This window comes from Eretmochelys imbricata, chromosome 1 (genome assembly GCF_965152235.1).
Source record: "Eretmochelys imbricata isolate rEreImb1 chromosome 1, rEreImb1.hap1, whole genome shotgun sequence".
Taxonomy (NCBI): Eukaryota; Metazoa; Chordata; order Testudines; family Cheloniidae; genus Eretmochelys; species Eretmochelys imbricata.
Genome location: NC_135572.1, coordinates 235,166,676 through 235,184,909, shown reverse-complemented (window position 1 = coordinate 235,184,909; position 18,234 = coordinate 235,166,676). Strand labels below are relative to the sequence as shown.

Here is an 18,234-nt window from a genome sequence, read left to right as displayed (position 1 = left end):
GCAATTCATAGCTTGATTAGTAAAGATTCTTGCCTCAAGGCAAAACTATTAGGTGCACAGGCCTCAGGAGCACAGTATAAAACCTGCATCTTTTCCCACGTAAGCCTGGTTCTAAGTATTACAATAAACCAAGGGCCTAATGCAGCTCCCATTGAAATCTATGGCAGAACTCCTGCTGACAACCGTGACATTTGTGATCTGGCTCAAACTCTCAAAGGAGATCAGACAGGAAAATAAGTCTATTTTCAGTACATTCTATTTAAAAATAAGTAACTCCTTTTAAGTGAGAAATTCCAAGCTGAAACTGATAAAAGTTCTCTCATTCAGAATGATTGTATCTGAGAGTTCTCCTGTAACCACATCCACCCGAGGAGGAAACTAGATCTGTCTCACCCTGTTGTTGTAGCCATGTTGGTCCCAGAATATTAGAGAGAGAAAGTAGGTAAGGCAATATCTTTTATTAGACCAACTTCTGTTGGTGACAGAGACAAGCTTTCCAGGTTACACAGAGCTCTTCTTCAGGTCTGGGAAATGTACTTGGAGTGCCACAGCTAAATATGCTAAACACTGTTCCACCTTGTATTTAGCTGTGACACTCCAAGTACATTTCCCAGACCTGAAGAAGAGCTCTGTGTAAGCTGGAAAGTTTGTCTCTCTCTCTCACCAACAAAAGTTGGTCCAATAAAAGATATTACTTCACCCACCCTGTCTCTCTAATCACTCTGGAGAAGTCTACTAAAATCATGGAATCTCTGTAATTTATAAATAATTTCTATAAGTGACGGAAGCATGTGACTACTGTCACTGCACTACTTAACCCTTTTCTTAAATAAAATGCTGATGCGTCTAGTTCAGCTGATGGCCACTTGATTCAGGTTCTCTCTTATCAAAGAAAATCGGGTTCAATAGTTTATGAAGTCTTGAAATCACTGAGATGATGCATTTGAGAGTGTCTGGAAAGGTATCCTTCTTCTTTCTGTATTAAGGTTTAAAAAGGAGGGTCTCATTGGACATTGTATAATTTCAAATTTTGAGTGATGGCTAGCTGACACTAGATGTCTGACCCTGCTCTTATTCCCTGGTTGCTGATGTAAAACACTGCTGCCAGATTGCTTGTATAATGTGATCTTGGTTGAATACTGAATTTCTCAAGGTCTAAAAACCCCGCCCTCTCCAGGGTATTTTGGCGTAGGCACCTACAAGACGAAACACAGTGAGTGTAGATGTCTTGCACCTGCCTCTTGCATCTTAAAACAAGATTAGACACACCTCTTGTTATGACAGACTGAGGATGAGAAGTTTGGAAATCTGCTCTAATCAGACTGAATGCAGATTCATACAAACCAGTCAGACTCAAAGGGGTGAACCTAAGATTGTAGACACTTCATAACCCTTTAAGACTTTTTTGTGCAGGGTGGAGCCATTGGCACAAAAACAGAGTTAATGGACCAGATCCTTAGCTGACCTAAATCAGCATAGTTCCATTAAAGTACACCCAGTTATACCTGCTGAGGAACTATACCAATTTACACGATCTAACGAGCTAGTTCAATATTTTCAGATCCAAACATCTTTTAAGTGCTCTTCCCCAGTACCTGCTGGTTCTGTTTTATTTTCCTGACCAAGGTCATCTTCTGTTGGATTCTGATGAGAAAAAGTGAGACTGCGAGTAATTTACGATGAACCCAAAAGGCTTGTCTATACATAAAAATTGCACCAGTGTAACTAAATCAGTTACTAAATCATGTTAGTTGAACTGGTGCAGCTCCCTGGCAAGGATACTCTTCAGCTGGTTTAAGAGCAGCTAGTACCATGTTAGCTTAATTCAGTTTTAAGAATGCCCACCCAAGGAGGTTGCAATGATTTTATAAATTGATTTAGAAACCAATTTAGTTAAACTAGTACTACTAGTGTGTGCGGGCCAGGCTTTAGAGCCCAGCACAAAATTCAAAACATTATTGTGGTGAATATAAGCATGAAAAGAAAAACTGTAAGTAAAACAAACTTCTAGCTTCACTTGCAGATGGTAAATTTGCAAGAAAAAAATACCAATGTTTTGGATGCATTCGGCTTTTGTCACGGAGCCTAACATGCCACTAGTGTCTAAAATTCAGACTTTGTTATAATCATGGCAATATAAATGAAGTTTAGAATGAATACACACTATTATCTGTATGGGGTAGGTGTGAAAATTAATTACAGCTACATAATATTTCAACATGAGATGAAGAGTATGGAACTTCACTTTCTGTATGCGGCCTTCCTTTTTCTTTCCTTACATTTTATGTTTTGGATCAAACAATGTTTGTGAAAGACTGAATATTTATTCTTGATTGGTTAAGGACTTTAAATGTACAACCTAGAGCCCATTTCAATGCCTTGGAAATAAACAGATCATTTATATGCCACATCCATTCCAGTGTTCTTGATCAGCTAATTACATATGAAACCTGTGTATATCTTAAAGATAAATATATTTTAAGCAATTCTGAACACATACAGTACTAACTCCAGATCAAAAGGCAGGAAGGACTCTGTGTCCTGATATGAGAGACAGTCCCCCTAGTGACAGTGACCTGAGTATGAAAACGGGTCAAATGCCTTTTGATGTGGGGAAGATTGGGAAATAGCCAGAATAAAACTCTTTTTTTTTGTCCTTTGGTAGCAGAAATGTAATCATGAAGTCTTCTAAGAGAGAGATGATGTTTTGGTTGAAGTGCTACCTCACCTTCCAGAGGCCTGAAAAATCATTTAATGCTAGGCAATACGGGGTGAGAGTGGAAAAGCTAATTTTGTACCTCTTTTTCCACAATCTATAGGAAGCACCTGGCAGTGGTGATCACAGGCCACTGAAGTGTAAATGTCACTTGAATAGCCTAGACAGATGGGGGTGTTTTTTCAGGTAAAGATTAGGATATTGGCTATATGTTCTGGGGGGAGGGGAAATAAGATTTTTCATACATGGTAGGCAATATCTTATGACTCTCGGCAGCATGGGGATAGGAAGCTCTTCTCCTTGTTCAGGATGGCCACATCTCTTGAAGCCATCTATTTGATCCCTGCAGCCTTATGTGCAAGAGCAGGGAACTCTTAGTGAGCTGGCAGAGAGTCTTAAAGGTGAACAACTATTCACATGAATTATGCTATCTCTCACCTTATCTGTAACAAGATTCCTTCCAGTGCAAAGAAGGTCATGGTGCTATTCCCTTAGTCATGCATTCTTCCCAGCACTAATCCCAGTAGCAACAAACCTTATTGCTGTCATGTGTATCAAATGCTTGTGATACTTGGCAGTCTCCATATCTTTCACAGTTCTGTTTAGAACCCAATTAATTAGTTAGCAAAACACTCTGAAGATTAAAAGAACAACAACATAAAAGTTACGTACTATTGTTATTCATTATTATTGCTTCCTTCCCTTTGTCCTATAAGACAAATTTCAGCACACACCTAGATCTTGATCTACAAACTCAAATTATAGTTGGCCTATCGTATTCAGCAATATGAGTGGAGCACAACATTTATGGATTGTCATATTTAATTTCTGTCATCACACTGTCTTGAAATGAGTGAGATTATTACAAAACAGGCAGAATATTTCAATGACATACCAAAGAGCTAAGAATTATTATGTTTATTGTTTGCTTGCTGGACTGAGAATAAAGATGTAGCCAAATCTCTTCAGCAGCTATCCAGGGCAGGGGCGCATGAAGTTTCCAAGCGTAGGTAACTGTCAAAACACTATACCGCTCTTTTACTGTCCATAGAGCCTCCAAAAGCAAAGCAGTCATCCTTGTAACAAACTGGGCTGGAGAAACTGGGGATTAGCTAGGGAAAGCAAATATAGATCCTGAGACACAGAAAAGGAGGGAGAGGCGCAGAAATTAGAGAGGAGAAAGAGAAATGAGGGAACTCCAGGAGGAGCACAAAGGAATTCATGGGGAAGAAAGAGAAATGGGAGAAGCAGCCTCCAAGCCACAGGCAAAATGTTGCCAGGTCCTCTTCTTGCTCCGTGAGGGAGTCCCTGATGAAGGCATTCCAGAGAAGAGAAGCTGAACATCACGTTCGGACACCAAACCCACACCTTCTTTGCCCTCAAAATCTAAGCTTGACTCATCAGCACCAGCACAGGCAAATGTAAATTACCCCTAGAGGTGCCAGCCAGCCCCTTGCATCCCAGAGAGCATTCACCCCAAGCAAAGGCAGGTAGCTTCCCCCCACCCTAATTCAGATTTTCCTCTGATGGGGCGGAACCACTGATGGAGGGTGCCATCAGAGCTATGCTGGTGGGATCTGATAAGGAGTGGCACAGAATCAGTGCATCTGCAGCCAATCTAGCCACAACTTGCTCCTAGCCAACAATGCACCCTCCCCAGTAGAAAGGAGATTACAGTTGCCCTGTGATGCATCATCATCCCTATTCCCTGACAGACCTCCGTCCACTTGCTACCTGTGCCAACACTTAGGCCAGCAGAAGCCAGCATAAACCCAGGGTGACCATCACACAGAGCTTTATGTGCATGAGAATTACACTGAAGTTCTAGAGCTTCTTGTGATAGGATTTCATGCACTGATTACTTTAAACACAGAATTTTCTCCAAGTTGAGAAATCTCTTCCATGACTTCTGGCCTTAATTTGAAGTGTCTTGAAAGAAAGAATTCAAGGAAGCCTTTCCTCCTTGCAAAGTGAACAGCTTATCCAAAAGTATGAGAGCAACATTCCTGTGCTCTGTGCTAACAACCTAGATTTGAGCTCCTACAGCTAGTCTGGCACAGATGTTGGAGACTTTCAATATGTGGCTTCCTTCTGGGCAACCCTCGTGGCCTGAGGCAGGCCTGCAGACAGCCCCTCACCTCAGTTTTCCCTTCTGATTCCTCAAAAACTCCACATAGGAGTTTTTTTCTTCTCCAATAATGCTCCTTCTCCTGGGTACTAATTTATTGACAGAAAAAAGAGAAAAAAACCCTCAGCCCCAGGGCTTCTCTTCTCCCCCAAGTCTGCTGTCTGCATCACTTCCCTGCGTTAGCAGGCCACTCTCAGAACTACCTCGCTGGACTCTCTTCTTACTTCTGCAGATTCTGCTCTATTTCCATCCAAAAACAGTTCAAAATGAGGAGACGAAGTCCAGGCATCTACCCTCTTATAAAGTCTCCTTAGGCCTTTCCTGCCTTGTAATCTCAGTACCAGGACTCTCTGCTGGAGCCTACTCTCTCCGAGCAGCCTCTGAGCTCCCTGAGCATTTCCCTCCTTGCTTTCTGCTGCTCTTTATGGGTGAACCAGGCGATCACTGTTGAGGTGTGCCTTCTGAGTAATCAGGGCTGGCTGGCCCTAGGACTGTAGCCCGTATGGAACAAGCCACCCTGTTATGGCTCTAAACAACCTCACTGATCTTGAATGGGTGAAAAAAGACAATCCAAAAGAAAAAAAGATCCAAACTAGAGGTCTGAAACACAGACACCAGCGTTAACAGTAAGAAGTAAGAAATATTATACTAATATTATAACGTGCTGACTGCTACCATGTAAGCAAAAGATGTGATTAGCTGCAAACAGGTAGGATTGCTCTTGCTGAGATCATTTATAAAAAAAGAGCTGATGAATACATAAAGTTTAGTATTCAGCCCCCTAATGACTGTACACACGATGCACGTCAAGCTTGCCTCAAGGCAAAAGTCTTACTATTTGAGCTATAAATCATTCCCCTGATGCCACACACTGACCCAAGGGTGTGGAAATACACTGTAGGCAGTTCTTGCCTGCCTCTAAGTTGATTCACAATTAAAGTTTAGCAGAGTTGTAGTCTCTGGTACTCTAGAGCTACCTCTTTCAAGTCAGATGGAAATCAGTGTTCCAAATGAATTTTTTTAAAGGAATCTGTTAAAACTCAGTCCTTGGTGGGAGGAACATTCTGCACCATTAAATTCAAATGTCTTAAGCAGCTCCATGCAACATGTATGAAATCCAGAGTTCTATCTGCATGAAGCTACAGAGGCAGACATTTAAAGGACTATTTTGTTCCATTACAACTGAAGGGCAATTCCTTAACAACAAGCACTTATGGATTTGTTGTTTAGAGATGCATCTGTCTTTGGTCATTGGAAGCAGAAGTCCCTCTGCCAGAATACGTTTGGTAAATCTCTTTGCAGGCTGCCATTTTGTGAGTAAGGAGTATACAGCCCCCTCAGTCACCCCTCCCTAAAACCATTTGTATAACCTGCCAGCTGTTCCTTTCTCTGACTCTTCTCCCAATTATCCTTTAGGAAAGAGTTGAAAGGGGAAGGGGGGAGGGGGAATAAAAAAGCATTCCCCTGACAATGCATTCTGGCAGCCATCTTTGTTCTGGTGGAGAAATGGATTGTCAACAAATCATGCCTTCCATGGGAGTGCCTGGCGCAGCAGTGATTAGGGCAATAATGCACTAGGACAGGCTTCTTGCTAATGTGTGCTCTGGACTGCTACACTTAATATCTTCTATTTTCTCTCATTCATTCATTCTAGAACCTGTCATAATGTCAGAGAATCTTTCTTCCAAGAGGAGGAGGAGGAGGGCTAAGGGCATGGGGCTGCAGGAGGAGCAAACCTCAGCAAACAAGCTTTACATAATGAATATATGTAAAGTAATGCCCATAATTACATTAACATTAAAAGGCCTCCTAAAAGCAGAAGATTTTATAAGGGCAATTTTTCTTGTGCCTCCTTAGTGGAAGCTGGTGGCTTTTCTTCTCCCCCTTTAACTAGCGATAGTTCGCTTTTTATTCACTTTCTAAACATTTTCATTGCTCTCAGTGTGTTTCTTCAACAAGAAATTTCTTACGGGAGGAAAAATGGGGTGGGGGGGGAGAGGCGGTATTTTATTTTCATGAATAATTCTCAATGGAGATTCACCTCCTTAGAAATCTAACCTTAGATTTAAAAAGCTGCAAGAAAAAAACATAACTAATCAGTCACATTTTTCCTACATCTTAAAAAAATATGGGGCCCAATCCTGCAGCCCTTTCACAAGAGTAGTTCCATTGATGCCTATGGCAATACACTCAAGGATCAGAACTCTGAACTTACTTCCCATTTAAAGCTGCATCCTGCAATAATATGAGCACCCACGACTGCCATTAAAGCCAATGGGAATTGAGTGGACATGATGGTATAAAGCAGATGCTCAGCACCTCACAGGATCAGGATTTTTAATTTAGCAACTTGCTACCCTCTTACCAGTGTGAGGGTCTGATTCTCTACTCCATTACACTAGTACTGTGCCAGTGTAACTCCGTTGATTTTAATGGCGTGTTACCCCTGTTTTACACCAGTGTAACAGAGCTAAGAAGCAGGCCTGGAATATCTAATCAACAAGTTGCTATACTTCAAGAATCTTTTTATTTATATTTTTGTCCTGAGGCATCATCATGTATCATAAAAACTGTTCAACACAGAGGATCTTCCAAGCAGACTTTTAAACTAGCCTTATAGTCATCATTCCAGTAACCACCTCTCCAAAAACAAAGGAAAAAGGCAGTGCTCCAGGATAGGGAGAGTCTTTGGAATTTTGATCCGAGCGTCAAGATCCATGGGTGTTTCTATGTCACAGATACAGAAAGACTTTGTTTATTTTAACAAATATTAATTCAGAGACCACTTAACTTCCCCAGTAGAAAATAAGAACAGAAAAGCATCTTTATCATCATCCAGTTCACATTGTACAGAGGGAACTATATGAATAATGATCCATCCAAGACCCTGCTAGAACAGTTGGTCTTGTGGTTAAGGCTGGAACTCAAGAGATCTAGGTTTAATTCCAATCTTTGTGACAGATTTTCTGTGCAATCTGGATTAAGGACCAGTTCCTCGGTTCCCTGTGTATAAAATGAAGATATTACTATTTCCTTTCTCGCACCTTTTGTCTGCCTTGTGTAAGGCCTTCAGGACATGGACTGGATTCTTACTATGTGTGCATGATCTTAACTGGGGCCCCTTGGTGCTACTGTAATGTAAATGATCATTATTCCAAGCCTATGACCCCATTAGAATGAACCCATCTCGGTGGTTCCAGATGGTCAAAAACTTAAAAAAAAAAATTATGACAGCTTTTGGGGTTTTTTATAAATGTGTTTTCCAATTTTCACAAAAATGCTTTCAGTTTTTCAACCAGGATTCAATATTCTGATGAACATTTTTCACAGAAAATTACAATATCTGTTTTCACAAAATATTGTCTGCCTTGATTGACCAGCTATATTCAAATGTCTCTAGAGTAATTGAGGACTTTAAAAAGAAAATAGAATTAGGACATTTCTGATGCGTCAGGCTCTATATAACAGCACCTAGGGTCAAGACAAAAACATGACAATGAAATCTTTCAATATTTTAACTGTCTTTTCTTCTCTCTCTCTCTCTGACATTCCTTCTCAACACCCCCAGCATATACATCTCATGAAGTTTTACTACTGATTTTTGAACAGAAGTATGCGTGTTGTTTGAGATTCAAATCTCAGTTTTTCTCAAGACATCCAAAAATGTTAAAAAAAATTTTTAAAAACCTCAACTCATAGAAACATGGGACAGATGTTTGGCTGGTGTAAAACAGGATAATTTCATTGTCTTCCAAAGAGCTACATCAATTTCCACCAGCTCAATATTTGGCCCAGGGTTTTAAATTAGGATCTCTAGATATTAAACGTGTATTCACAAAAACAGAGACTCCAGAACTAGTTAAGGATTATATTCATCCTTGCTTTTATCTGTCGAACTGTTTACAGATAAGCAGTGCATGTTTCCTTAGCACTGCTGCAACCGCTGCAGTTAAAATCCTAAAACCTGCTTAGGTCTCAAGTTATTACTTTCTGGCACGAATGTATGAAAGGGGCTGGAATATTAATCTCTTTAAATAGGTCTCCTAGGAATTGTCCTCTATAGGATGCATTTTGTGGAATTTGATAATCCCTAGCATTTTTCAGCTTTTCACAAAGCATCATTCTTAAATTCTGTCATATTGTGTTTTGGTTTTAGCACATTCAGAAAGGACTGAAAGCTGGTTCTACCCATACCTGGAAGTATAAATGTTTTCTCTTAAGTTCTGAACTGAAATAAGGGCATGATTTTCAAAAACAGGACTCTGAAGGAATGTTTTCCATAGTTTGGCACCTGGGTGCTCAGCATTTTTGAAAATCAGTACATTAGTTTCCAGCTCCTACTTTTGAAATTCCTATTTTTGCTTGCTTGTTTTATCTCATCATTGGTTCTCCTATTGGCCCCCATCACTATAGTATCTCAGTACCTTCCACAAAGAAAAGTAACAACAATCTCTCTCATTGCCAGGAACACAAAACTCCACATGCTCCGCTACAAAATCCTGGACTGAAAGACACGCAAATTAGGGAGATGCCTGTAATTCATAGATTTCAAGGTCTGGAGGGACCACTTGTGATCATCTAGTCAGACTTCCTGCATAACACAGGCCAGAAAACTTTACCCAGTAATTTCCACATTAAGCCCATAACTTTTGTTTTGAGCTACAGCATCGCTTTTAGAAAGACATCCAGACTTGATTTAGGGACACTGACACTGATCACATGTGTTTTCTACCACATATTTAGGCAGAAATACAGGTCCCTACTTCAACTGTTCAGAATCACTGGCCTTCCATAAACTAATTCATATTAACCACATGGAATAATCAAAGAGATTCTGATGCTTGATCCTGCAGTCCTGACTCAAGCTAAAGGATTTGAAGGGGAATTTTGCCCAAGTACAGAGCATTAATGGAAATTTTGCCTGAACTGACCATTGGAACATTTTGTTTTAACAATACTTCTATACATTCATCTGTGTTACAACTCTGATAGTTTAAAACCAGCAGTAAGGAAGAGAACTGGTCATTATCACTTTCAGCAATTCACATCTTTCAAGCAAATAATGAACCTGACCATCCTTGCTTTATGCTAATGAAGACAGCAAATGTATTTCATTGTGTTCTAATCGTATGATAATTTCAGATATTTTAATGCTTTTTTCATTTTCACTTTCATTTCCTTTTAACTCATCTAATTTATTAATTAATCAGATGTCTTGAAACATAATCCAGGCATGGCGTATTTCTTTTAATGAAATTAAAAAAACTGAATGTTTTCTGGAGGGAATGCTTCTCAAATACAGCAGGTCTTGCCCTGGGGAATTGCCCAATAATTTAGAGCAATGTAATACATAAGAGCAGCCATTCCTCACTGATGAGTAATTTTGTTCATCGATATTTTCTCCCCAAGTGCAAGTTCTTCTCCAGTAAAGGCAGAAGGCCAAGTCCCGAACTCTTTACATAGGCCTGGTCTATACTACAGAGTAAGCTCAACATAAGGCAGCTTATGTCAACCTAACTCTGGAAGCGTCTACACTATAGCGTTGCTCCCACTGATGTAAGTCGCCCACTATACTTACCTGTTCTGACACCACGCTGCACCTCGAAAGTGGCCAGCAGCAGGTCCGGCTCCTAGGCGGGGGGGACCAATGGGCTCCGTGCACTGCCCCTGCCCTGAGCACCAGCTCCACACTCTCACTGACCAGGAAAGAGCTGGGGGGGGGGGCAGTGCCTGAATGTGAGAGCCGCACGGAGACGCTCGCGCGCCTCCACCTAGGATCCCGGCCTGCTGCTGGCTGCTTCTGCGGTGCCAGGACAGGTAGGAAGCCTGCCTTAGCACCCCTGCTGCTCCGCTGACCGGGAGCCACCCAAGGTAAATCCGTGTCCCAACCCCCTGTCCCAGTCCTGACCCCCCCCAAGCCTGGAACCCCTTCCTGCACCCCAAACCCCTCATCCTTGGCCCCACCCCAGAGCCTGTATCCCCAGCCCAGGGCCCTGACCCCTTCCCGCAGCCCAACCCCTTGCCCCAGACCAGAGCCCCCTCCCACACCCTAAACCCCTCATTTCCAGCCCCACCCTGCAGCCCTCACCCCAACCCTCTGCCCCTCATTTCCAGCCCCCTCCCACACCCCAAATCCCTCATTCCCAGCTTTGTTGGGTCATGAGCATCAACAATTTTCTTCAACTGGTTTACCAGAAAAAAAGTTTGAAAAGCACTATGTTAGAACACAAAAACAACAAGGAGTCCGATGGCACCTTAGAACACTGATCCTAAAGCATTGATCCTCCTCTTTTGCTTAGTTGATCCTTCCTAAATTGGTTATAACCTTTTGTTTATAACATCCCAATCAAGTGAATCATTGGCAAGAGGTTTCAGTAATACCAACTAGACCAAATTTATGCTCAGAAATGAGCAAATTGCAGTTTCTTTTGTTTGTTACCGAGGCTCCTAGCATTAGTGCAAAGGCAATAAATATCTCAGTTATATGTAGTGATAAGCATTATGATGTCACAAATAGCGGATTATAACTTCAGCTGTGCAATAAAGAGCAGGAGCAGATTCAATCATAAACAAGATATCTGTCTTCACACAAATGTCTTTAACAGTAAAGAATATAACAAGGTGCTAAAACCATATAATACCAGCTATATCAACATAATTGTGTCTACATCAAATGCACTTCAAGGATTTCAATGTGGAGTCAGCAACTCTTTAAACGTCCACATGTCATTGACACACACTCAAAACTTCTATCAACTTCACTGTGATTTTCGCATGAAAAATAATGGGAAGTTCAGACCCAGCAGTATACTTTGGGATTTCCTGAAGATTTATAATGATTTCAGCTAGGGAAGAAGGAGCAATACCTGATGAACTCCTAAAGCAAAAAAAAGTATTCTCATGCAAATTTCCTTAATAACAGAATATAGGAGAAGAGAAATACAGGCCATATTGTCTGCCTGTCTTAGTTATATCTCTAATACCAGTCAGCATATAATCTAAATATCTTAACAGAATTGTATCTAAAGAGAGTGTGTTTTATAGATTTCTGGGAGCCATCAGTCGAACAATAACAAACATAGAGCCTGATCCTACTCTCACTGAAGTCAATAAGAATTTTGCCATTGACTTGCATGGAAGCAGGACTGGATCCATAAAAGCAGTAAGTGTTTGCAGCAGATTGCCATAGTTGTAGAATTGCTATTCCTCTGTCCTAAGAAACCACAAATCCATGACCATGCAATCTTTATTCATGTATGAAGCAAATACTTTGCAAGGATGGGCTTTTTTTCTTGTCAATGAGCAGCTGAATTCCTACAGTAATAAGTCTTTTAATTCCCAGGCCTGGTTAAGCTGCAGAATGGCTGCCTTTGAACTTGCATGAATCTATTTAATTGATGTTATATGTGTCAACCGAGGAAAGCATACTAAAAATCGTCACAGGTAGGGTTCACCTTGTATCTCTGCCTCAGGATCTTTCAAAGTGGCAGTTTCTTGTATATTAACCTGATCATATTGCTTAGTATTTAAACAAAACAAAAATCAAAAATTTACCATTTGATGCTACTGGCATCATGGCCAGATTTCCAAATGTGTTCTGCATCCAGTGTCTCCTACTCAGAACAATCAGAACCACTGCATGCTGAGAACTTTTTAAAATCCAGCAATGTCCCGGACACACAAAACAATTATTCTGAACTTTTGTACTTGCAATCCTTCTGGCTTGATATTTTATTCCTGCAATATTAACTTGAGTTTCACTTCAATATTGCTGTCATCTCTAATACTTACTTTAGCAAACATAATTCATTTAATTAGTAAATTGTCTAGGGCCTTTTAAGTTATTTTTTTCAAGGCTTATTAAACATTTGTCAGGAGCATCCTAACAGAATGCACATCCCAGCAATGCTTGGGATTTGATGATCTCAGATACGTATTCTTAACCTTGCCCCAGCAAAGCAAAGTAGTTACTGAAAAGGGCAAGCTCCAGTTAGCACCTTGTCAACATGCTTGCACAACAATGAACAGTTACTCCCAAGTATAAGCCTGTTGAATCCAATAGTCAGCAGGAATCTCACACTGACTCCTGAGGGCTACTCATGTGAGTTACTGCTCATCATTGTGAATAAGGGGGTCACAAGCTGGCCCAGTGGAATTACACCCAGGTAAAACCTGTGTAAATGGGACCAGAATTAGACTCATTGTGCCTCTGGAAGGAGCTAAAGGAAACAATATGTCCCCTGGAGTGCCTGTGGATCACACACAGCAGCAGTCACTGCTACACCCTTTAACAGGATACAGTGAGATGCCCCTCATGCTGGCTCAGCAGAAGGTTTACATATCCTTACCACTTCTTTACCTCTTACAAAGAGTCTAGTGATAGGGAGTGCAAGGATGGGAACTGTAGCCTGTTCCTTGAACCCTCTTCCTAAATTGTACACAGACAGAGCTAACCCTAGTCTAGCCTCAAGTATTAATTATAATGCAATACCAATACAATTTTAGGACAAACAGGGGCTACTGCCCCTTTAACAGAAATAGTGTCCTTTGTTCCACCATGTCTCTAGCACATTTTGAGTGGCCTTCTTTGTACTTGAAATAAAATACAGAAGACCAAACATGATTTTTTAAGTCTCTGAAACAGTAACCGCACTAGCAATTTGTAGCAATAAAGACCCCCTCCATGGTCCACAGCAATAAGTAGTGCATGCAATTTGTTCAAAGTCAGATTACAGGCTGTTAGCAGAGGGACCTTTATTGAATTAAGTCATCCCAACCCTTTTTTTTTCCTGGCCAAAGACTGTGATGCTACAGATGTCTAAAGTGAGAGGTCAGCAGCTGACCATCCAGAAAGGAAGACCTTATTTATATGAAAAACAATTAACTAGGCAATAATGCTGCAGAGTTGAAAACCCTGAAGATATTGAAGGCAAACAGAACCGTTTTAATGGTTTTTCAGTGTTTGCTTGTACATGACAGCTGCTTTTTAAATTTAATCATTGCAGTACACATTTTTTTCATCATACACCGTAATGGTAGCATTCTCCCACTGAGAGCTACCGGCTTGAATGCCAGCACTAAAAGAACTTTTATTGTACTGAGAAACATGAATGCTAAGGAGAACAATTTGATCATCATGTGAGTAAAGGCCTTTGTTTGCTGCAGTTTCCTGGATTATCAGATGTAAGGGGGTGGGAGGGGAGATTAAAAATAATAAACCCAAGTAAAAAATTATTTCAATTCTAGCATATCTCTGGGTTTTGAACACCATGCTGAATGAAAAGATCAATTCCCCATTCTTCGTAAAGAGTGTGCTGTTTGTGTGATGTGCTGTCCTTTCAGTAACATAACAGCTCTAGGACAGTAAAAGCTAGAACATGCTACTAGCCATGGTGTCTTGTAAATGAGCGTGCACATTATTTTGGGTCTGATCCTGTGAGATGCTGAGTCCCCTCAAATGCCATTGATTTCAGTGGGAGGTGAGAGTGCTCAGCACCTCACAGGAGCAGGGGCTCTCTTTTTTTAAGCGATATTCTTATTAAATGCTAATAGAGCATTCTCCTGAGCAGGACAGTTTTTAATAGAGATGATAAAATAACATTCATAAAGCAGCTCTAAGGAAAATATAAGAAACACCACGTGTCTGAACCGTAAATACCACACCACACTAAACATAATGGGCCATTCTCATTTTGAGTGCAAGTTTGCTGAAGCCAGTGTAGTTAAATGAGGGGTGAATTTGGCCCCACGTTGCTGAGGTAGATCGTGGCAGGGTGTGCAGAGACAGAAAGGTCTTATTCCCCTGCTGGACCAATACAAACAATTACTTTGGAAATGGAATCAAGTTGAGGATGTCAGAGGGAACACTAAGGTTACCAAATCTTGTCTGTGTTAAAAGGAAGGAGAGTGCTGCTTCAACAGCTGTTCCCAACAGCTTTGTTACAAATTTATGAAGTGGAAGTCCTGACACAGAAACCCGAGATGAAGTCAACTCCCTTACTCTGTCAAGTGCATATTTTTCTCATTATTCAACACTTAACAGGGATGACAGCCAAGATTAAATAGTCAGTCATCTTCTGCGCCATTATGGCTCCTGCATGATTGCTTCAAATTAAATCTAACAGTCAATGAAATAGTCAATATTTAATTTACTCATTGCAGGTGGCGATTTAGCCTCGGTTACGATATTGTTTAATGACAGAAATATTGATATTTATCACTTTTTATGGGTCTGCAAAGATATGCTGTTCCTCTATTAGGCAAAATGTCCTTGCAGCTTTAAGTCATATGTCGCTCTTCAGAGAGCAGATTTTGTCATAGCTAAAGGCATTTTCCTTTTAACTGTTTTCTGGGCACTAGTCATCAGTGAAAAGGAAAAACAGTGGCTGTGAGTCCCTGCATGACCTGACAGGTGAGAGACTCATGACAGTATCTACACTTAGGTTTTCCAGGACCATGTTTTCATTTGTTCCCTACACACCTAGCAGAACAGTTGAATTTAGAAAGACCTAATGTATCAATGACAGCCCAAGGCACTCAGGGTTAATTTCTACTCTTTCTGACCTCCCTGGCTTAGTTAAATAAAAGCCATTACACAGTTGGGAGAGTTCTAGCAGAAACAGCTTCTGTGACATTCATTACTGACCTTTTGACAACTTAGAGGAGTGAGAGAATTTTTAGCACCGTTTCCATAGGAAAAAAAGCAACACTGATTCCTTCCCCTAATGGCTCTGCTGCATCTTCTCACTATGTTAGTTAGTAGTAGTTGGGTGAATCTTGGACAGTTACTACTGAGAGCCGCCTAGTGTGCACTACAGACTTTACTTATAAATGTTTTTCTACTATTTAACCAGTATTGTTGCAAAGGCTGGTCAATGGCAGGTGAAGAATGGAGTTTTTCCATGGAATCTACACAGTTACTACTATCCAGGAAACCTCATACCCTCTGGCATACAAAATTTAAAGCCTGCTTAGAGTCAGAGTTGAAATGGAGCTACTCGGTATTCAACTACATCCCTGCCTTGGCCAGTAAAGGACATAGGACCAAATTCTACAGCCCTTATTCCCACCGCACTCACTGGGAGATTTGCTTGTGTAAAGAGTGAAGGCCAAGTCATCACATTGGGATGGGCTTTCAGGAAGGGCAGGAAGTGGCCCAAAGTGGCCCTTTTGGTGCAAAAGGTCAGCAGATGTGCACAATGGGATGAAATGTACATAAATCCCTCCGTGCTTTAATAACTAAACAGTTTTGTGGGATGAGGCCTGAAGAGAGCCATTCCCCATATCCTCAGTCTCTGGAGAGATTTCCTCAAGTTGAGCCTCTCAGCGTTATCTTGTACAGAATTCCCTTCTGTAATGTGAAAACCAGCAGCAGGTAGCTTCCTTCACCGTACAAGCATAGCTTAACCAGCCATCATGTCAAGGGGTTCCACTTATCTCCTTCTCCCCTCCCACCCACCAGCTTGGTGCGAGCAGTAACAGACACACAATACTCACTTATTCTTGCACCCAAGGCCCAGGACTATAAAGGGAAGTCTTAGTCCCTTTTATGTGCCTTCACAGTCAAGCAAACCAAGGAACAATCCATCCCTATGAAAAGATCACAACTAGGGCTGTCAAGCGATTAAAAAAATTAATCATGATTAATCGCACTGTTAAACAATATCAGAATACCCTTTCTTTAAATATTTTTGGATGTTGTCTACATTTTCAGATATATTTATTTCAACTACAACACAGAATACAACGTGTACAGTGCTCACTTTCTAATAAAACAATGTAAAATTTTACAGCCTAAAAGTCCACTCAGTCCTACTTCTTGTTCAGCCAATTGCTCAGACAAACAAGTTTGTTTACATTTGCAGAAGATAATGCTGCCCGCTTCTTGTTTACAATGACACCTGAAAGTGAGAACAGATGTTTTCATGGCACTGTTGTAGTCAGCGTCACAAGATATTTACGTGCCAGATGCACTAAAGATTCATATGTTCCTTCATGCTTCAACCACCATTGCAGGGGATATGCGTCCATGCTGATGATGGGTTCTGCTAGATAACAATCCAAAGCAGTGCGGACAAGTGCATGTTCATTTTCATGATCTGAGTCAGATACCACCAGCAGAAGGTTGACTTTCTTTTTTGGTGGTTCGGGTTCTGTAGTTTCTGCATCGGAGTGTTGCTCTTTTAGGACATCTGAAAGCATGCTCCACACCTCGTCCCTCTCAGATTTGGGAAGGCACTTCAGATTCTTAAACCTTGGGTCGAGAGCTGTAGCCATCTTTAGAAATCTCACATTGGTACCTTCTTTGTGTTTTGTCAAATCTGCAGTGAAAGCGTTTTTAAAATGAACAACATGTGCTGGGTCATCATTTGAGAGTGCTATAACATGAAACATATGGCAGAATGCAGGTAAAATAGAACAGAGGACATACAATTCTCCCCCCAGGAGTTCAGTCACAAATTTAATTAACACATTTTTTTTTAAATGCTCATCATCAGCTTGGAAGCATGTCCTCTGGAATGGTGGCAGAAGCATGAAGAGGCATACAAATGTTTAGCATATCTAGTATGTAAATACCTTGCAATGCTGGCTACAAAAGTGCCATGCAAATGCCTGTTCTCACTTTTCTAGTGACATGGTAAATAAGAAGAGGGCAGCATTATCTCCTGTAAATATAAACAAACTTGTCTGTCTTAGAGATTGGCTGAACAAGAAGTAGGACTGAGTGGACTTGTAGGCTCTGAAGTTTTACATTGTTTTGTTTTTGAGTGCACTTATATGACAAAAAACCCCTATATTTGTAAATTGCACTTTCACGACAAAGAGATTGCATTACAGCACTTGTATGAGGTGAATTGAAAAATATTATTTCTTTTATTTGTCATTTTTACAGAGCAAATATTTATAATCAAAAATAATACACATTTTGATTTAAATTACAACACAGAATACGATATATATGAAAATGTAGAAAAACATCCAAAAATATTTAATACATTTAAATTGGTATTCTATTGTTTAACAGTGCAAGTAAAAAAAAAACATGATTAATGTTTTTGAGTTAATCGCGTAAGTTAACTGCGATTAATTGACAGCCCTAATTACAACCCATAGCAATTAAACGGTAGATAGGGAAAGTTTCAGAAAATATGTTCTTGTTTCTTGTAAGTAAATTGGTTAACAATCTGCTTTGGGATTAATTTGGGTAACAATCTGCTTTGTTAATCATATGTTTGCATATACTTGTTGGGAATTCCATGTGTTGTGTATGTCATTACGGAATGCACAGTTATGATAATTTGCTGTCTATTATTTTAGAGCTGGTTGAAAAATGGAAACATTTTTCATGAAAATGTCAATGAAAGACATTTGTCCATGGAAGACATTTATC

General features: G+C 40.5%; 1 protein-coding gene across 13 annotated transcripts in view; it reads right to left on the bottom strand.

Moving 5' to 3' along the window:
- PHF21B (PHD finger protein 21B) overlaps nucleotides 1–18,234 on the bottom strand; it is a 205,982-nt gene that overhangs the window by 123,734 nt on the left and 64,014 nt on the right. The gene's annotated exons all lie outside the window — the stretch shown is intronic.